The sequence below is a fragment of the Columba livia genome, chromosome 2, assembly GCF_036013475.1.
Source record: "Columba livia isolate bColLiv1 breed racing homer chromosome 2, bColLiv1.pat.W.v2, whole genome shotgun sequence".
NCBI classification, from domain to species: Eukaryota; Metazoa; Chordata; class Aves; order Columbiformes; family Columbidae; genus Columba; species Columba livia.
In genome coordinates this window covers 130,898,182-130,921,073 of record NC_088603.1, presented here as the reverse complement: position 1 = coordinate 130,921,073, position 22,892 = coordinate 130,898,182, and the positions used below count along the sequence as shown (strand labels likewise).

At 35.9% G+C, this 22,892-nt stretch overlaps 1 long non-coding RNA gene across 1 annotated transcript; it reads right to left on the bottom strand.

The window, feature by feature from the left end:
• Positions 1 to 8,266: 8,266 nt before the first annotated feature.
• On the bottom strand, positions 8,267 to 22,299 carry LOC135578657 (uncharacterized). Its single transcript, XR_010470632.1, has 4 exons — positions 22,097 to 22,299; positions 18,672 to 18,809; positions 16,722 to 16,792; positions 8,267 to 8,502 (listed from the first exon to the last, which is right to left on the bottom strand). It is a non-coding gene; the product is annotated as an uncharacterized LOC135578657 (long non-coding RNA).
• Between the last annotated feature and the right edge of the window lie 593 nt (positions 22,300 to 22,892).

Sequence of the window (22,892 nt, the reverse complement as noted above, 5' to 3'; positions counted from 1 at the left end):
TTTACATACCTTATTTTCTTGTTCATAGCATTACATATTTTTGTAACTTCAGTTCTCCTCTGTCCAATTTGTACTTCAAACTTCATAGGTTCTCTTTGTAAGCTCAGCCTCTATTTTATTACCATTATAACCATTTTGTTAATATTTTAGTTTTGCAAGGCAAATCATGTTGTCTTCGTATAATATTTGTAGTTTAGAAAAAAGGATTACTACTAAATATATAATCTCCTTCCACATTCTTGTGTTTCAGCATTCACCTTACAAATGCAACGTTGAAGTATTCTTTTACAAGGACAGTATGGTTCAGTAAAGGAACATGACATTAATTACAATAAGAAAATTATATAAAAAGAACAAACCATAGCATAAAAACACAAGGTGAGATTACAGATCAAACTACTGTAAAAATAACATAAGCAGCAATAGTAAATAATTATAATAAATGTTAATCAATTAACTCACTTTTAGCTGAAGTTTAGGATAGGTTATTCAGGATTTTTATGGACTTTTTTTTCTTTTTAGCATAAGAAATCAGAAGTAGTCAAGTGAAGTCACATATTAACCTTCCAAGTGTTTACTATAAAAATGAAAAAATCTCATGTAGGAGTGCCTATCATCTTTATAAGCTAGAACTAAAAGAGTAAACAAACTTTGGGACAATAGCCAAATTGTTTTAGGACATTTGGAGTTTATCCGGTACAGTGGTGATTCTGGCAATAAATGTGTCTAAATAAATGAAGAGTTATCTTAATTATAAAACTACAGCTTTATAAATACATGCATTTTTTACACACACACACAGAAAAAATTTTAAAAATTGGATCCAAATTTTGGGTAAGATAATAATTACTTGTTCATAAACATGTGATGCAAATAAAATTACTTAGAAAAAAATATTTTATATAATATGTTTTGTATTTTATTTTCCATGTGATGGTCTAGTATCTAGTTCACTAAAATATTCTAAAATATTTAGCATTAGGATTCTGACAAACTCAAAAGTACTACAATGTTTAAATTAAAAAAAAAAAAGTCCCTTAAAAAACAAACTAAAACAAAACAAAAACCAAAACTTTGAAAGAACCCGTTGTTGAGCGCATATCTGAAGTGAAGTACTTCTATGCCAACATTATGAGCTTTTGTTCATTTGTTTCTAGCAGGCAGAACTGTAGTGCTTAATCTACAGAATATACTGTAGTGGAGCAGACAAAAAGACATGCCCATATCACATAACTAAAAGTGATGAATTTGATACAGTCCTGTTTGCCCTTCCTTTCATTGCTTTTTCTTCTGAACCATCACAGATAATCTTTTATTCTGTCCTTAATTTTCTGATGACACTCCATAACTAGGTTTATGAATCTTTCATTCATGCAATCCTTCATCTTCCTAATGCGGCTGAGGGAACCACAATTTTCTACAGGAATCATAAGCTAACAAATCATGCCCAGAAGTCATATGGATCTTTAATTATTGTGTGATCGTCACTGAAAATTAGTTGACTCTAATAAAATCTTCTGGGCAAATATAATTCCTGAATCCTTTTAAAATACAACAAATCAATACTGTTTAGCATTTCATCAATGCTCAAACATCTGGGCAAGTGTCCATCTTGGTATTGGTGTGTTGTGTATTCCACCATTTAATTGAATGGAAAGCTAAAAAGTTGTTAAACTGAATGATGAAGCAAACACCTGGAAGAAACAAAGAACAGATAATAAAGTGTTTGTTATTTGATTGGCAATGCAGACAGCAACATTTTAAGCACACTGACAAATGGGTCAATAGCAAAATACTTAATTCACTTTAGTGAACGAATTTGTTAACATACTGTTCCTAAATTATGTATTTTAATCTTAGTAGGAAATATTTTAATCACTTATTTTAATATGTCTTTTAGTTATGCTTCTCACATAAGTACCAACAACTATATTAGATGTCTAAGCTTCATATTCATTGGAAACCTAGGCAGTAAACTGAACTGAAATGTTCTGAACAGCTACCTATTGGGCTGTTCGAAGTGTCTACTTACGAATGAGAAAATCAGTCTAATTTCATTACACATTTGTTTTCCTCATGGGGGCACACATACATTCTTCATATGTTGATAACTACAGGTAGACTGCCAAATTTAAAGGTGAATTTAGAGATTAATCCCACCAGCATAAATTCAAAAGATTCTACAAGTATTTAAATTATTTATATCCTTCAGGCATTGAAGCCTTTTTCCTTCAGTTATTTAGCCTGCGTGCTTATCTCCTTCAGAACTCTTCCACATTCACTTTTATTCTTCAGTGTCTGTTTTAAATAACAAACTGTGAACTGTCAAAGTCTAAGTCTTTGTTTAAAAATTACTTCTATTTTCATAGTTGTGATGAAAAGTGCGGTAAAGATGTTTTGCAAGTCCTTTAAGCAATCCTTATGTAATACCAAGGATGTAATTTGCCTCAATTTTAGCAAAGCTTTCAACACTCCCACAATATCTGAGTTAAGTAACTATGGTCTGAATAGATGTACAGCTAGATGGACAGAAGTCGGTTGAATTTTGGGGCTAATAGGGTAGTGGTTAGTGGGTCAATCCTCTAACTGAATGCCAGCAACCACTGTAGTACCTAAGGAGTCTGTACTAGGACCTCTCCTCTTTAATATATTAATCAACGTCCCAAAGAAGCCAACGGAGTGCACTCTCATCAAGTTTATAGATGCCACCAAACTAGGGGGACAAGTCAATAGAGCTGAGAGCAGGGCTGCTATTCAGTGGGATCTGAACATGCTGAAGGAATGGACACACACAAACCTTATGATACTCTACAAGGTCAAGTCCTACACCTGGGAAGGAGGAACCTCTTACATTGATAGAGGCTGGAGATGGGCTGCCTGAGGAGCAGCTCTACTGGAAATGACCTGCACTCTGCCCAGGTAGCAAAAAAGTTCAACAGCATCCTGGGCTCTATTAGCAGGAGCATAGGCAGAAGACTGAGGGCAATTATTATCCACCTCTACTCAGCACTCATGAGATCACATCTATGTCTAGTTCTGGGTTCCCTAGCCAAAAAAAAAAAAAAAAAAAAAAAAAAGATAAACTGGACTGCATTCATTGCTGGGCCATTTTCAAGCACCTGGAGCTCTTGCCCTGTGAGAAGAGGCTCACGGACCCCAGCTTGTTACACTTGGAGAACAGATGGATTTGAAGCCTTCCATTAAGGTGGTTATTAAGATGGAGTCAGGCTTTTTGCAGTAGTGTATGGTAAGAAGATGGAAGGCAACAGACATTACTTTGAACAAGGCAACTTTAGAATGGATAATCTTCATGAGGAGAATCAAGCCCTGGAAGAGGTTGTACTGGGCTGGGGAAAGCCTTGCACAACTTGCTCTGACTTCGTAGATGAGACTGTTTTGAGCAACAGGTTGGACCAGAGATCTTTTGAGGTCACTTCCAAGTTGAATTTTCCTATAATCCTATCATTTGATGATTCTATATCATTCAATTATGTTAAAGATGTAGTCTTCTTGCGGTTGTCAGATATACTAGCATAAAGATTTCATATTTGTCAGCACATATTGCAATTCTTTTCTATGCTTAAGATAACATAACAACCATAGGACCATGTGGCTTCCATTAGAAAGTGCTGACTTTTTAATAGAGCAAAACAAGAATGACTTGTACAGTACAGCTTCTTGTCACATTTACAAGAATTGCCTGAACAGGAGGCTTTTCTCAGGTACTGACTGTTTGTAAATGTAAAACACAGTTACTTGAGTGTCTGTTCAAATTAAGCCCATATGCTGAGATACCAGCTCCCTAAGGTCCAGAATGTATGGATACCTACTGTCATTCCCAACACTGACAGACGTTCAACATGTAGTGTAATTAAATTTAGATGTGTAGCCTTAAAGATGGTTCATGGACTACAACCAAGTCAAAGATGTTACAGTGTTACTTAGTCCATTCTGTGTGATATGAGGACCCCAAAGTAGTTTACATTACCTAGACTATCTTGGTATACAGAAAGTACTGTTATGGAAATAGGTGATAGATAGAATAAACAGAATTTTGATTATACTAGAATGAACATCTACATTGTACATTTTCCTGATAACTGCTTTTCTGGCAGTCATGCAAGATTTTGGATAGCAAGCAGAAAGAATGTTGTTTTCATCTTGTCTAAGCTTCTCTCTGTAAAAATGTTCTCTTCTGCATGCACTGGTTTTCAGAGAAGGCATTCACATGAGGAAAAAAAAGTCAACAACTGACCATGTTGATTCTGTCCTTTCACAGCTCCTGTAGGTGTTTAGCCAATAAATATTATTTTACTACCAAACGAAATTATAGTTGTTTCTAGTATTAGAAAACCCAAATTGCAATGAGGAGTCTAAAACTTCCAAACATAGTTTCAAACGTGATCATATACTAGAGGCAAAAAGCCCTCTAGTACAATTGGTTGCATATGCCATTGGGTGGAAAGATTCACATCCTCAATAGAAGGAAGTAAATCTGATAGTCTGTACAACATGGCATAGCATTAAGCAAAAATTACTTGTCCAGCAAGCTTCAGTTACTGTTCAGGATATGTGTATTTCAGGTGGATTATGGCTTTACAAGAAATGATATGAAATTTTTTTTTTGAGATGAGGGTACCTCACAACAGACTGCATATAATGCACAACTATGATGCAGGCTACTGAGAAACCTCTTCTGACTCATGTAAGATAGTGCTGCAGATTGACATTTTCAAAGTAGTCTCATGAAAAGCTAGATATCCAGTGTAGCAGGCCTTATTTTTTTCTTCTTTACTTTTTTCCTCAAAAGAAATATCAATCTTTTCATTAACTCTCAGTGCCATAAAAAGAATAAAATGTACTCAATGACAGAAATTTTGTGAGAAAATTTTAAAAAACAACTGCTACATGTATATGTTGTTCTACTTGCTGTATGTAGCCTACACAAGAGCAACTTGCTTATCCTGCCTCACTTAGCTAAAGCTTAAAATACAAAAATGTGAAGGTAACAGGTAACTAATGAACAATAGTGATACATTTACTTACTTTTCTATGTATTTTCACTTATCTAGCTTAAGAATAATAGGAAATTGAAATGGAATCATTCAAGTTGCATTGAAGAGAAAGAAAGCCTGAGAAGACAAACTTGCAAGGATATTAATTGTTATGACAAAAGGAAGATCCACCTACCCAACAGCAGACACGTACTCAACAACACGACCTCAGACACTATTAACTTCTGCTTAACTTAAGTTTGTACAGATTTTTGGCAGTTGTCTCCCTAGCACCATCTGGTGTCTGCCAATTTGTAACTTGTGAGAATGCACCACACACAAAATTAATTCAGCTCCTGGCCTCATGGGACAGAAAAATTTCCAGCAGGCATCTCCACAAAGGCTAAGAAGAGTATTAGACAAGCTGGAATGAGCATACATTATGTTTATGATTTTCACAAACCTATGTCAACGAAACACTGAGCAAACATGTATTTGCCCATGTCTCATGTATACCCTCTGTTGGAATATACAGGGTAGAAGGAGCATGGATGTTCGTCTTAGATGGATTTATCTGTGAAATATTTCCTTCTTCAGTCCAAATTTTACTTATAAGATATGCTCACTATATTTCAGCTAAATGGTACTTTAACCACCTTCAGCTTGCATGGCATATGAAAAAAAAAAAATATCTATATATATATGTACATTTGTCCAATAATAACATATTGAAAAGATATACAGTATAGCCTTAAGAACTGGAATACTATTTTTTTTACAATGCATAGCTGTCGACGGCAATATCGGGGCACAGCTGTGCAGAAAATGATTCAACCTCCATATGCTGCCACTGTGTATACTATACCGTAATTCATAAATATGAAGACTGAAAGTATCATTATTCAATGTCCTGAATAAAATGAGAGCCTATGTTTTTCTAGTATTCATTCATTTTGCAGAATGGTTTAATTTCGTTTTAATGTATGCATTCTTTTGTCCTAAAAAACAAACACAAAACTTGAAATGGTAAAATAATCAAGTTCTGAATCAATATGCCATAAACTGTCCTGATATCACTTTCAATTTGTTTTAGTACAATTAAAACAATATATTTTCTAAATACTTTTAGAGACATGCACCTGTTATATCTTACTATGATTACAGAATATATCACTATTTGATAGTTTCATCAAAAAATCCTAGAGAGTAGTCTATGTGAATTATGTTAAATAAAATATGGCCACTGTCTTAATTAGTCTGCAAGATTAAAATCAAACGGATCTGGGATAAAAACTGAAGTCTAAACATGCCGTATATATCATGTGTACAACAGGGTGCATGGAAGTCAAAAGGTCATTATTTTTTCTTAAAATTACATATTCTCATGCAAAATCTGATAGTCTTTATTGATGGACAATGTCATAAAGCCATCACTGTGTTTATAGACATTTAATTGAAGACAGCATAAAACGATAAACTAAGAAACATGCATGGTTGACTCCTCCAATTCAAACCATAAATCATACTGATGTTCAGACAAGTCGCCCAGACACAAATTCTGATGATAGATGAACCATTTAACTTTGATTTTTGAAAGCAATGAGCTCGCTAGCAATACCTCACACTGACTAATACCACATATGGTCATATAAGAACTCATCAAAAATCCATTTTTCCCTTGTGTGGATGCTAAAATTATCTTCTAAATGATCATTATTAAAAGTGTGCAGTGTGTAACATCCTTCTAATGTGCATAGCTGGATTCAAAGTCTGCTTGCTTCAGTAAGCAATGATTTTATTGTTGTTTCTAATCTTAAATAAAGGCTCTTAAAATATAAATAAAAGAGATGAGACAATATGTAATGTTAATTTATAAAAAACATTACAGAAAAGCTAACAAAACAAATGAAGGCAAAGAAACTTTTTTAAAGTTCCTTAGCATAACATAATTCCTCAAGATGATAAAATATATCGTACAGCACATGCTCATGACAAAACCTGAATCTAAGTATTCCCTTCATATAATACAGTCAGCATCCCACTCTATATCTTTTGGGACTATTGAACATTACATGCTGGTGTTACAGCAGTAGAATCCAAAACAGAAAACAAAAAAATAAATAAAGAAACTAGCATTGGATTATATTCACGTGTTTAATATCATTAAGTCATTACCAGATATTCATTATAATGCTAGGATTTGCACAGATTTGTGAACTAAGAGACAAATGACTATATCTGTGTAAAAGTAAAAACATACGGAAACTTTTTGTACCTACTGAATCCATTAAATCTATTTTTCAAACTGCATATAGGAAATTATCACTGCTTAGAATATACTTGGGTAAATTAAAATTAATTAACACCATCCATATGGCAGATTATTTATTTTAATAAGTTGTATTTCTGTCACTTCATTAGAAATATTTCAGAATATTGTGGTTTAGCTCTTGAGTAAAAATTCAACAAACTTAATGATCAGGCTTAACTCTGAAGTTTTTTAATAAGTTAATACAAATATTTTTGCATTATTTTCGTCTGCTTACAAAGGTACGAGTCTCCAATTATTGGGTGAGTTTTGTTCCAAGATTATTACCTAACAAAATAAGATAATGAGATATATTTTAGTGCAACTAGAATACATTTGAAGGAAATTTTCAACAGAAGTCAAAGAGCTTAATATATTTGTTATTGATAATTTGCATTGAAGGGGGAATATTAAAAATAATAATTCTCATTCAATAATTAGTTTTCTAAACTTTTAGTACTCTAGAATTAATTTGATTTGTGTCTAACTATACAAATGTTTTACTGCCTTATAAATCTTTTTTTTCCCCATATTACTGCTCCTGTTAGCAGCTTCCTGCATCTAAGAAATGCAGCTGTAGGTTTTCAGACTATTTGAAATCAAGTTGGAACATGTAATAATATCAGTGGGGAGAATCAACATTTCCCTGTTATAAGCAGACTTGCTATACAGCTGATACTAACCATGATTACTGAATGAAGTAGATATATCAGCAAAACTCCTCTATTTCATTCCTTCTTTTTGCAATACCAAGATGCACATTATTAAAGTGTCATTTTGTTTTGGTTTTTAATTTGAAACTTTAATTTGAAGTTTTGTATTTAAACGAAGTGAGCATGAATGAATGGAATTTGCAGGTTTACGTATGAAGAGCTGTATCCTGAGCTTAAATATATGCAAATATACAATACTGTCACTGAAAACAGGTAATCTATACCAGCAGGGGGAAAACTAGACAGTAAGAATAAAATTCCCTTCTTATGTTAAGTATATATATATATATATATGCATATATATATATAAAAGAAGCATTCACTAACCACCACCACAAAGGGGACAACTAACCAGCTGGTATTGCAACATTCATTCAGACAATGCTCACACACGTTGCTTTACCTCAGCTCTTGCCAAATCAAGTTCCTGCATGACCATGACAAGATCAGCATGCACCTCCTCCAGTTCCTTTTTGGTATCATCCAACTGTAATAAATGAAAGAGCAGTGATATTTAGATGGATGAGTTGTGCGCCAGGAAGAGAAAACTACCAAACAAGGACCTAAAGCGATCCCCTGTCTTCACATGCTTGATTTCATTCCTTAATTAGAGCCATTAATCAATAGGTATGAGATATGAGGCTTTAGAAGGGCTTGGTGACACGACACCTTGCCACCTGTCAAAATTACAGCTTTCTGTTCATGCACCATCCCTCAAATAGTTATTTTCTGCAAGCCTGGCTGCATCCCACAATTCATTATTTACTGTATAGTTCTATCCCTGTGCAATGTCAGAAGATAACCCTTTGATGATAAGGAATGGTTTACATAAAATGGTTAAAACTCACAAAGTACTTCAATACTTCCTACAGTAGTTAAACCTTAAAATATATAAGACTATTGTACTATGACTTTACCAGCAAAGAAATCCTGTATGCAAAATATTCTCTTTGCATTTTCATTTTTTTAAAAGTAGTGCTTTTTCAATATCAAATAGCAGTTTAGTATTAAAAGGAGGAGATTAAAAGTTAAACAATTAGTTAGTGTGAACTTCTCCTATGCTATCTTTATCCAAACATCTAGATATATTCATATTATTGCATAAGTTCTAGCCAGCTACCTACATCCATATACATATACACATTACAGTAAACAATTAATCTATCATATCAAGATAAGGAATTTTAAACCGCATAACATCACATCAATGAAGAGAAAAATAGCAAGAGTTTATGTGCTGTGAATAAATTTCAGAGCAGTAACAGATGTAGATTTACTGTTTCATTTACATGTGAAAAAAAAGGCAGTGTGTTGTTTGTAGATGTGTAGATGCTCCAGTATCTGATTCAGGGGAGTAAAAGTATAGCTGCCTGAGAGAAACACTCCCTGTACTCTCCTGCTGACATGATTCAATCCTGGCCCACAGGGATCACCACCTATTCACCTGGAGTTAGGCTAAGACTAGCAACACATTTCACATGAGCCACTGATAACTGTCACATGGCAGCAACCTTCAGTCACAACTGACTGAGGTCAGACTGAAACTGGTCACTCAGAGGTTAAAGGTTCTGTATTCTATTACCAGTCATAGCCATCCAGTCACCACACTATAAATATTTAATATAATTACAGTTTGCTCCTCATAAAATTCATGCACTTGTGGATGCCACCAGCTTTCATTTTCTTGATGACAGAAACTGAAACTCAGTTGAAAATGAACTTGAAGTCTTGCTTTACTTGTCATTTGGTTAATTCAAATTGTAATTATCTCTAATTTGAAAATACATATACAGAAGAGCTGCTCCTGTAAAATGGAAAAGGGTCTATTTAACATTCTGGACAATGTCAAATGTCTGTCTCTGTTTACTTTTTTCCTACAAATTCCCTGAAGTGACACATTGAATTATAGAGTAAATCTTCTGTGCTGTAAATAAGAACATGGTCCTGGCTGGAGGAGGGAGAATTAAGAAGGTAGTTTCACACGTTAGTGATGACAACATATAATTGACTTGTTGCTCTGTTTTGTTATGCTACTCAGTGGTTATGCTGTCATCAGTGACTTATGAAATTAACTCACTCTCTTTGCATATATGTCCTCTTTGAATGCCTTGGGTAAAAGTGGCTTACAGTACCCTGGAAATATTTGACATGTAGGCTGTCATCACTTTAGAAATATAGTGAAACCAAAGAACAAAAATGTGGGAAGTGTGATAGTTATTTTGCATTATTTGGTGTGATTTTTAGAAATACTTTCATACTTCACAGGACTAAACCACAAAATTAAATATTCATTTAATATTAATAGTGAAGATTTTAAGTCTTCACACTCCAGAAGTGTAACTGTTGGACCTCAGTTCACAGGAGAATATTTTTTTGATGAGACTTTATACCAGTGTCTTTATGTATGCACTCATATATCTTGCTATTTTTATGGAGTAACAATGGCCAAAACATAATCTAAGTTGAAGATGGGTTCCAGTTAGATATTTGAGTATATAAATGCCAAAAACACACTGATAGGAAAAATAGGGTGTTTGAACCAATTTAGCAAAATTAAGTAACTGTACAAATTACAAAAAAACTAATCCTGGTACACAAGGACAAAGAGATTACTTGCCAGCAGTTACAATTCTTCAAGTGAAAGAGCATTCACATATTCATAAATGTCCTATCACTAGAGATCTAAGAAGTTTTTCCATTGTAGTGCTTGCTGAAGTTAACACTCGAAGTCACAGTCTCTCATTTAGTATGAACATATTATGGAATGCATTTGGCATTGTTTCAGTTTTACATTAACCACAGAAATAAAACCATAAAAACATTGGAAGACTTTAAAGAGAACTGAAATTGGACTACAGGTGCAATTACCGGGTGTTATGCTATGTTCTGCCATAGCAAAGCAGTCAGATTCCTTTTCCATCTGAACCAGAACATCAGATTATGGTGGAAATAACAGAAATATATACACAAATGTAATGATGGAGTAATAAGGAATTTCCTCCCAAAAGAGCCTGTATGCTCATGAAAATGGAAGCACAAGAACTGATGCCTTCTTTTCCTAGTGGGAAGCAAGCAGATCTAAATGAGATTGGTGGTTCTCATCAAGAACACCAAGAATACCAGGGAGCAAATATTCCCTTAGTGACTTCGTAAAGGGTTATTGAGTTAGCTGTCATTGACTGCATGTGCAAACTTGGGATATGTAATAGGAATGCTTTGCCTGAACTGCAAAGGTAAGGCTCTAGAATACTGAAATGCAGTCTTCTCCTCTTGAATCCAGGGCCCATATACAACAAAGATGCTCAAAAAATGTTGCCATTCCACTACAGACACACTTTATATCATTGCTCAAGGAAACCAGGGTAGGTGAAGGGGCATTTCTTGTGAACGCTGAGCTGATTTCCCCACCACAGCTGAGAAACCCAACAGTCTGAAAAACAGTGACCTACTAGTTGGTGAGAAAGTACACTGAGTGTAATCACACTTGGAGACAATCAAAGTGAAGATGAGTGTGAAACGTTAGGTACGGAGAAACTACTGATCCTAAAAGGTTCAGGTGTTACTTTACTGAGTTGGTTAGACAACAAATAAACCAAATTCCGCCAGGATCTATGAAAGTTCTCATCACTAAGAATAATTCTAAAATCCTCCATAGTCTATGACAGTATAGATTCAATTTTTGAATTTTCACTGAAACAAAGATGTGTCAACAGAACCCATTCTACTCAAAGGCTACTCAAAGGCTGATAATTCCTTTAGAAAAGAGAGAAATTACTGGGGGAAAAAAAAAAATCAAACAGCATGTACAAGCTCAGACTATTAATAGAATCACAGAATCATAGAATCGTAGAATTATTTAGGTTGGAAAAGACCTTTAAGATCATTGAGTCCAACCATTAACCTAGCACTGCCAAGTCCACCACTAAACCATGTCCTTAAGCACCATATCTACAGGTGTTTTAAAGAACTCCAGGGATGGTGACTCAACCACTTCCCTGGGCAGCCTCTTTTAGTGCTTCACAACCATTTCAGTGAAGAAATGAATGAAGAATCACTATATAAAAGCTAGGAACTATAGCTGCGATATCCAATCTAAATTTCCCGTGGTGCAACTTGATGTAATTTCCTCTTATCCTATTACTTGTTGCTTGGGAGAAGAGACCAACACCCTCCATGCTACAACCTCCTTTCAGGTAGTTGTAGAGAGTGATAATATCTCCCCTCAGCCTCCTTTTTTCCAGACTAAACAACCCCAGTTCCCCCAGCTGCTTCTTATAATACTTGTGGTCCAGAGTCCTCACCAGCTTCGTTGCCCTTCTCCAAACTCTGTGAAGAGAATCAAAACCAGACATTTGACTGGGGTAGTTCACGTGTCACGCAGGGCAGATGAAGGGAGCTCAGAACTCCAGACTCTGCTGCACGGTTGGGACTGCAGAGACTGGAAATGCAGGTGACAGTGTGTGTCAGTGCGCAAACATAAAGATTCTGGCTTCCTTTGTGCCTTTGCACTGACCTGGGATCTGTTCCTTGGCCTTCTTTGTAACCCATGCCACCTCCACCTCTCACCAGGAAGAAAGAAGGAGAAAAGTTATGAAAGGAGGATGATCTGGGGGTAATTCTGTCCAAAAGGTGTACCATGTCCTGTTCTGTAATGGTGTCTGAGTTTGCTCAGGTCACCCCTGACTTGAGCCCCATCCACTGCTGGATGTTCTCCAGACTTCTGTCTTCAGGAACAAAGTCCCAGGAGACCTTGCTGGTAAAGATGGAGGCAAAGAAGCCATGAAGAACCTCAGTTCTGTCTGATTCTATTCTTACAAAGTTCAGCAGCAGGTCTATGTTACCCTGGTCTTTTTCTGTAAGGAAGCTGTGTCAGCTCATCTTGCTGCCCTCAGCCTCCCCTGCAGATATCGAGTCCAGGGCATCATCCCCACATCCATGGACAAGGTTTCAAAGTTTCTCCTTTGCAGCTTCCCCTGCTTCCACCTCCTGTGTGCTGCCTTTGTGCCCTGGAGCTCCAACAGTTCAGACGAGCAGCCTCACGACATAAATACTTCTTTACAAGGGTACTTGGAGAGATCATTCTTGTGCTTGGAGCAGGTTGTCCTGTAAGGCTGATCAGATTTCCTGAGCTCCTTCACCCTTCTGAGCTTCTTCCCATGGCACCACCTGAATCAGCACCCCCAGTTTGACAAAGTCTTCTCCTCTGGAACCCACCAGCCTGTGCTCTGCTGCTGGCCTTCCTCCCTCCCCTCTGGTGCCTGGGACCCCACTGTCTCCTGGTCATGACAGCCAAGGTGGACACTGATGTTCACATCCCTCACCAGCTCTTCCTTCTTTCTCAGGTCCAGATCCAGGTGAGCATCACTCTCATTGGCCCACGATGCAGACATGTTAAGCAGTAGGACCAAGATCCTGTGGACTGTTGGCACTTTCCACTTTGCTCAATGTCTTTCTTGTAGTGAGGGGCCCAAAACTGAACACAGTATTCAAGGTGTGACCTCACCAGTGCCAAGTACAGGGGGACAATCACTTCCCTAGTCCTGCTGGTCACACGTTTTCTGGTACAAGGAAGGATGCTGTTGGCCCTTTTTGAACACCTGCTGGCTCATATTCAACTAGCTGTTGACCAGCACCTACAGATCTTTTCCAGTGGGCAGCTTTCCAGCCACTCTTCCCCAAGCCTGTAGTGTTGCATGGGGTTGTTATGACCCAAGTGCAGGACCCAGCACTTGACCTTGTTGAACCTCATACAATTGGCCTCAGCCCATCCATCCAGCTGGCCCAGATCCCTCTGTAGAGCCTTCCTACCCTCAAGCAGATCAACACTCCCACCCAAATTAGTGTCATCCTAAACTTACTGTGGGAACACTTGATCCCCTTGTCCAGATCACTGACAAAGATATTAAACAGAACTGGCCCCAGTAATGATTCCATTAGAAATCAAAACAGAAATAACAACACTGAGGTGATCTTCTGTCTCTCTAATATATATGTGCCTTAGAAATCTCAAATTACAGACTGGACTTTCCTGAAGAACTCCAGAACTCCTTAACTTGACTATCAGATACAAAAGCTCATTTTGAAGTCCAGAACAACCAGTCAGCTCCTCTTTCCAAAACAAGAAAACAAACAAACAAACTGCACCACCAACAACAAAACAACACAACAAACCCAGCACTGAAATAAGTATTGTATTCCACATTATATGTCCTTTCAGTCAGAGAAACAGGATAAGGCATTTGGTGTAGGTTTTGTTTGTGTGAGTGCTGTGTTTTCTGTCTGCATTGATCTGTGTGGCTAGGCACTTATAAATGTAGATGTAGATGTAGATGTAGATGTAGATGTAGATGTAGATGTAGATGTAGATGTAGATGTAGATGTAGATGTAGATGTAGATGTGGTAGTCAATGGTGCGGAGTCTAGTTGGAGGCCAGTATCTAGTGGAGTGCCTCAGGGGTCAGTACTGGGGCCAATATTATTCAATATATTCATTAACGATTTAGACGAGGGAATAGAGTGCACTGCCAGCAAGTTTGCTGATGACACTAAGATGGGAGGAGTGGCTGACACGCCAGAAGGCTGTGCTGCCATCCAGCGGGACCTGGACAGGCTGGAAAGTTGGGCGGGGAATAACCTAATGAAATTTAACAAGGGAAAGTGTAGAGTCCTGCATCTGGGCAGGAACAACCCCAGGTTCCAGTATAGGTTGGGAAATTACATATTAGAGAGCAGTGTAGGGGAAAGGGATCTGGGGGTCCTGGTGGACAACAGGATGACCATGAGCCAGCACTGTGCCCTTGTGGCCAGGAAGGCCAATGGCATCCTGGGGTGTATTAGAAGGGGGGTGGCTAGTAGATCGAGAGAGGTTCTCCTTCCCCTCTACTCCGCCCTGATGAGACCACATCTGGAATATTGTGTCCAGTTCTGGGCCCCTCAGTTCAAGAAGGACAGGGAACTGCTGGAGAGGGTCCAGCGTAGGGCAACGAAGATGATTAAGGGAGTGGAGCACCACCCTTATGAGGAAAGGCTGAGGGAGCTGGGTCTCTTTAGTTTGGAGAAGAGGAGACTAAGGGGGGACCTCATTAATGTTTATAAATATATAAAGGGTGAGTGCCATGAGGATGGAGCCAGCTGCTGCAGCAGCTTCACTTCTATTGAGTGAATCAGTGTATTCAAAAGTTTCTATGATCACAAAAAAATTCCAAAACCCCATGGGTAAACAAAATACACAAACTCATCAATCAGAATAAACTTCTTCAGGGGATTTTTAATTGTTGAAGTACATCTGAGGAGACCTAATTAAAATCTCTATAAATTAAAATTATCACTTTTCTAAGAAGTATAGCAACAGTCCAAATCGACACACAACTGAGAAAAGTCAACTGCAATCTCCTGTATAACTTTGTAAGAAAAAACAAAGACTATGAGATGCTACAAGGAGGAAATTTCCATTCCGTTGTGTTTCATCTTTTTTCCAAGGACTCTGTTATTAGTAACAAAAAGGAAAAGAAATCTAAGCTTCCTATATCCCAAATCTACAATGAGTGTTTCCAGAATCTTGGTATCAAGATATTACATCTGCCATTGAGGCAATTTTGTTGCCATTCTGCTGCTAAGAAGAGCTAAAGAAAAAAATGCGAATGACAAAGGAAAACTTTGGAAATGCAAGCTCCCTGTTCATCCTAGTTACTAATTTAGCTGGCTGAAACTGAGCCAGACCTCCATCATTCCGTTCTTCCTTCTCAAACAAACTGCTCAAAAAGAGTAAATTGAAAAGTCCAGCAGTAGGCAAAGTATTAGAGGGATTTGGGCATTTCTGATACGATTCTTCACATTCATCCATTTTGTCTGCAATATGTAATAGCCATGACATTTATTATGAAAGGTTTTAAATGGGTATAGGAGCAAGGGTGAAAAAAAAGGGAGGAGAATGACTATATAAAAGCTAGGAATTATAGCTGCAATCTGCTTCTTGATGAGGAGCAGAAAAGCAAAAATATTTATATTCATATCTTGACCTTGACTGATAATTTGTCAGGTCCATCACGTGGAGCAAGTGCAGTTGGTAACATGCTTTGCAGTCCTAATTCCCTCAGCAATCAAAATAATTTGCTTTGTCTTCTTCTCATGGAAGGGCAAGGGTATGTAATTTTTTCCTGATAGGGAGATGGGACACTGCTGAGAAATGTATGTGGATATAGACCTCTGACTACACTTGTATTAACACAGTCACCTAGAGCTTGGCAATGAGCTCTTAGCTCCATTGTAGAGACATGACCATTTTCTCCACACAAATAAGTAGAGAATATTTGTGCTGTATAGAGATCCCTACAGCCACTCTATCTTTACTTCCTTATTTATAACAAAGGTATATAAAGGGAATTAAAAAAAAAAAAAAAAAAAAGACAGAATCAAAATTTTCTGTTTTAAGCCAAGAATACAAAAGTCTCATTTGACTGACTATATCACAAGATATTAATTCCTTTACCAATAAATCCATATTTCACAGCCAAATGACAAAGTTTTGCAATACTAAAGGAAAATAATGAATTGGTCTTTAAGATGGATAAAATAAAAATCCACAAGTTATGCACCACTCAGATTCCCATATTCTTACATGTAATAATATACCTTGAATTATTTATACATATACGATATTACATTTCATAGAGCAAAAGAATGTACAAAATATTTGAGAGTTCTTACATCATATTTTGAACAGTTTCTTTTCTGGCACTCTCCTCAGCTGCCGCTACTCAGACCATACCAAAAAAAACCTGACCAGAGGAAAGAACACCATTTAGTAACTGGCAAGATATTGAAAGTAAGAACAATCCATGACACTAAAGTCTCATAAGATAGACAGTTGACTTACCTGTTATTTCAACTGCATTTGTTTTTTTCCTTTTAGTCTAATCTATTGTATGTCTAATAATGGAAAACAAAGGTTTTGTGTCACTTAAATATTTTGGATGACCACAAAATAAAACAGACTTGTTCCTCATTACTGTTTTGCCTTTGTCAGGCAAGAGGAGTTATCATTTCTTGTTAATACAGCAGCACATATGAGGAACTTAAAATAAATTACTGCTAACTATTCCAAATGAAAACATAAGTAGGGCATATTTTTGAAAGTGCTGCCATTCACAGTGGTAACTTGTACCATGGTTCAGTCAAGCTATTCAGTTTTTGTAAATGTGTATCAAGAGCCCATCCAGAGACAAGAAGTGGTTTCTCCAGATTCTTATTTTTAGTAGCTGTGGATCTCATATTGAGACACTGTAGAAATGTTCCAAGTATGTTTAAAAAAAAAAAAACAAACTAAAACAAAACTGAAATTTTTCATGAGCTATAGCAAAGTGTAAGTTTTGAAGTGACATTTACCCCAGCTGAAAACTAAAGTTAATGAAATTTCACTTTTCACAACTGTCCTTCTTTACAGTGAGTGAAAATTTGGAGACATTATGATCTAGGTTATATTGCATACACATGGTATCTAGACAAAACCAACTCAGGCTGAGAAATTGCCTTGAAGATGTGTGTGCACTCAGGTAAACTTATTTTCCCTCTTTCCTCAGCAAAGCAGTTACCCAGAAGCAGATAAACTTGGATGGTGTGGTCTATGCATACTACATAGAGTGGACACAAGTGTTCATCAATTGAATAATCCTAGTTTCTGTAAATTTTTTATTAAAATTACATTTTTCCTAATTTACTAGTTGCTGTTGGTATTGTTACCCAATTAGAAATTATTAGATAATTTCAATAGTGTTTGTAACATTTATTCCATCTTCCAGTTGACTGCAATAAGTAGATATTTTCATTTTTATTAAATAACACAAAATAATTACCTCACAGTGAAGCCTCTATGCCTTAACCAAATGCATCATGGGTAGTAGTAGTGCATACTATTACTGATTATTTAGATAATCTGCCACTAGTTTATCGTGAAATAGTGGAGGGCTTCTGAGGTGAGATTGTCAAAGATTGTAAACAGCACTGTACACAATTCCAGTAACACCTCACTAGCCCATTACTTACATCAAAGGCATTACCAATTCATTTCATGGAGGAAAAGGAATCAACGCTATTCTGTAAAATAGCCCTGGCTTGATAGTTTTAATTGTATTTTAATGTTATTTATTCTGGTATAAATAAATAGATCTAAATATTCTGTAATAAAAGTTCGGTCCTTAAAGTGGTAACTTTGAAAAGCTATTTTTTATAATGTTTGAATTTAAATAGAGAGAAACATGACACTCTCACACCCTGCCCCATTTTCTATGCTTCAAAGGTAAACAAAATCTATACCCAGGTCTATTAATTTTCTCAGTATAAACATGAGCTACACAATGGCATATCTTCCTTCATAATAATTCTAGGTGTTAGGTCATAAAAGTCATATCATATTTTTACAGTGTACTAATCAGGAAAAAAGTGGTGGTTTACTCTGTGTTTTTTCCTCATCAGGTATAAATGTACTTCAGTGTAATTCATGCAGTTTCTACAGTAAGAAGAAAATAAAATCAAAATTTATTTAGGCTTCATACCCAATATCAGTTTCAAAATACTTTGCATGCTGCTTTTGATCGTTTTGTTATGAGATCTTTTGTCGCTCCTATTTTGTGGCTGAGCTGCATTAAAGCTTTGACGTACCTTCTTTTCAAGTTCTGTGAAATCAGATTTAAGAATGACAAAGCCATCACAACAGAGAGACTCTTCAGCTGTAGGCACATTCTGATTGTCTACTGAAGGCTGCCTGTGCTGCTGAACAATTGTCTTTTGGCCTTCCAGCTGTGTATTTAAATCAATAGAAAAGACAGAGATAAGAATAAGTAACGATCTAAATACTCTACAAAAAAGCTAACCTTTCTTTCCTTTTATATTGTTCCTTACTACTTAGTACATATTTACTTCTACCAAGGTATTTAGTGTTCCATTAATTTATATATTATCTGCACCAGAGAAATATCAAGTGAGTTTTTTAATAAATCTTTAACAAACATTTCTTCATATATTACAAAAATCAAAGTTGGTCAGATTTACTATTTCACCATTTAGCAGTATTCCTATCTATAGCATGTCAAGAAAGCATTGCCCAAGTCTGTTTGTCTATCATTTACCATATTTGTTTTTCCATCAGTAAAAGACAGATTTTCTAGAATGTTTTCTCATCAGGAAACAACTCTGGATTTTCTTAGAGAATATTTTTCACTTTAGAAATTCCAGCTTCTATGTCTTCATATTTGGTTGGTTTGGTTCTGTTTTGATTTGTTTTGTTTTGTTTTTAAACCCTTTCCTACTACGCAACAAAAGAAACTATTCTGTGTGGCAATCTTGAGTCCACAAAGGTCATTTATTATGAAGCTTACTGTATATGCCTAATTTTATATTGCATAATAAATCTTCAGCTATCCCTGTATGTGACAACTCTGAAGGTTCAATCAGAGGTTGGATGTATTAATGTTTAATGTATCTCTTAATAAAAAATTAGCACAAGCCTTCAATGAAAATAAATGTTCTTGGTTTATGTGGTATACTTCACAGGACTATTAAAATGATTTTTATTACAGTGTTAGTATTCATATAGGCATAATAACAAAGTTAAGTATTAGGTTTAACATAGCAAAATAGGCACTGAAACATGTTTGCCATTACAGGGAAAATGTCCTTGGTCAAACACTAGCAAGCTAAAAAGTACAACAAAACTCATTACAAAGAAGAAAGAAATGTCTATCCAAATGAAACAATCAATCACTGTAATATAGTTCAGAAAAAATGCCATATTTTAGTCTATATTATTGTAAAAATATGTGGTCAGCATGTTTAAATAAGACAGTGACCAGAAAAGGACGATTATATAACTCAAATGTTGTATTTGACAAATTACTGAACCTTTGCTGAATACACCAGCATGTTTCCTTTTTGTGTAACAGGTTCTGTTGTAAGGGTCTCTGATTTAATAACTAACATTATTTTTTTATTTTTCAAAATAAATAGAATAAAGAAAAAAAAAGTCACTTTGGACTTCCTAAAACTTCTGTAGGTCAGTACACTATTCAACATATATTACTTAAGAAAAGATTTACAGCCCAACATTTTAAAAGTACTCAGGTGCTTCAATTTTGATTGAAAATGTTTCTGCTCTCATTTGGATACTTAAAACCAAATTTATATTAATGTAAGTATTCTAACTAAATCTACTATGCAGAGTGTTACAAATGAACTTTCTTCTTTTGTACTTCAAAGCAAGATAGTATTTTGATGAAAAGAGATGACTCTTACATTCAGGTATTTAAAACAATAAAATTTCTCATGTTTTCACTTGTGCTGCAATGAATTTACTGTAAATTCCACCAGTATGACAGATTCCATCAGTCCATTTGTTGAAACGACAGGTCATATTTGCAGCACCAAATATTTCAAGAATCACCAAAAATATTAAAAGTGACAAAGAATGTGAAGAGCAAAAAGAAGTGCATTCTGATTGCAAAATCAAATTTCAGAGACAACCACTCTGCCTATTCCATGAATGTTGTATGTAAATGTGTTGACATAACATTATGATTAAATTCACTAAATGAAAAAAATTAACATGATGTTTTAGAGTTTGTCTTTGCTATCAGCCTGAATAACCAAGTTTCTAATTATTTGCTGATCTTTTATGAACTCCAGTAATTACACCTTGATTTAGTGTTAATACAAGAAAACAATTTATTCATTATTGTTTGCAATAATTTATGTTTGGTATGTGGAATGTTAAGTTTGCTCTCACTTTCAGAGAATGAGTAGTGTCTGTGTAGGAGCTCTAAAAAGTTCTTTTGGACAGAATATGTACTGCAGACTGGTTATAAATAAAATTGTATTTGTCTCAGTAGTCTGACATGGGATTATGCTGACATTCTGAAAGATCTACAATAGCATCTAAACACTACTTAGCTACAAGCTTCTAAAGCATAATTTATCTTCAAAAATAACTGATACACAATCTTAACCATTACAGTCTTAACCAATCTTAACTGTTAAGCACTTGAGATCCTAGTTTTGTGCATCCAAGTTCAGGTAATGCTGATGATTTTTAAATTCAAATTTTCTGAAAACAAGTTCTAGTAGAACATTACATTATACTCACCAGCAACAAACACACTTATGAAACTTAATCTTTAAATAGTATTACATATTGTGTATTAAAAGGTACATTTCTCAACTCTGTTCCTATTTTTCGAATTAAATAAGAATGCAGTGCTACAATATAATTTTCCCATGAACAGAGTTTATTCTCAATTGAGCTGTCTAAGAAAAGCTAATTTTACAGTTTTGATTGTTTTTTCTCTAAGACATTAAGCACACTAAAAACCACAACTGAGCACAAAAGGAGTTAGTGAGTACCGTGACCATTTCTAAAAAAGAATTAGAAGTCTGGTAAATGGCATATCAATTAGCGGCATTTTGCAACAGGCTTGACTGGAAAACTTATATTAACTTGTTCTAAATAAGCATTCAAAAACCTCTGTAAAACCTAAACCACAAATACTGTCTTCTGAAGTCAGTAAAAGTTCAAATATGATAGTAAGATTTATCTTGCTAAAAAGTTCCAAGGTATATATAGTTTTAAACAGGTCGAACATAAATAATGGTTTATTCAAATTTATAGGTGTGAAAGAAAAGAAAAAATTAAAAACATCAGAATATCTAAATAATAAAAAAATCATTTATTGATGCTGGGATATTGTCCTTGTTATTGTAACTCCAGATCTCCAAATGTAATAAGTGCAATAAAAAGATAAAAGCTGCATTCAGCTCAAAGTTCCTTTCAGCATAATACAACACATGAAATACCAGCAAAATACTTTGTATTGTCCAGACTTGATATTATCCTTCTGTTTGTTGTTTTTGTTGGTTTTTTGCTTGTTTTTTTTTTTTAAAAAAAAAAACAACCACCAAACAAAAACAAAACAACCAACCAAACAAAAATCCCCACAGAATAAACACATTAACTGTTTGTTTTGCATGTTGAAAAGGCAATGAAGCCTACCTTACTATAAAGTTTTATAATTCGTTACCTGATTCATCTCTTTTACCCTACTGAGTTGGAAAGACTTCAACAAGGTTCAGTCTGTCATGGTGCTATATTGGTGGGTGAGTCAGACAGGTGCTGCTACATGGGCCATGTAAGAGAGGCAGATGAATCTGATGGACTTCAGAACTTCTCTTGTCCTATACCCACAGAGAAAAGGCTCCTGCAGCTCCATGTCCCCATGTCCAGTCAGTAGAGAGGTAAAGCCTGTATTCCCAATAGGTACACGCACACACACAATCCAAACAATACATATATGGTCAGCCACATGGATTGCACAGTGATAAAGGCCTATGCCTCTACCCACACCAACACAAACAGTTTTCATGCAAGTATGAACAGCACTGACCACCTCATCTGCTCTCCTCTCTCCATTTGACCTGGACTGAAATTCAATGTAAACACACAGCACGGGACTGTCCCATAGTTGGCCCCCAGATTTTGGTCTCCTCAGTTGCTCAGCCCCTAGACTCTCAGCTCTTTGACTTGTGGTCTGACCCCAGAGGCTGGCACTCAGACCTCCCCCCCTATCCATCAACTAGACTTAAGTGAACTCTTGTCCTACTCATCAGCTGGTCCAGTTTAGAGTTTGCTACTGTTCAGAGGTACAGGCTCAGGACAGAGAGCATGCCCACATACAAAGTAGTTAGAGACAGGATTTAATACAAATGCAAAATATGCTGCAGTGATAAAGTGCAGGGTTCAGTGAGAAAAGTATATATATGCCTCTTTATCCTCTTTTCCCTTTACTGTGCTCCACTTGTTCCTATCTAGTCTACCCTCACCCCTTCCTTTCCCCA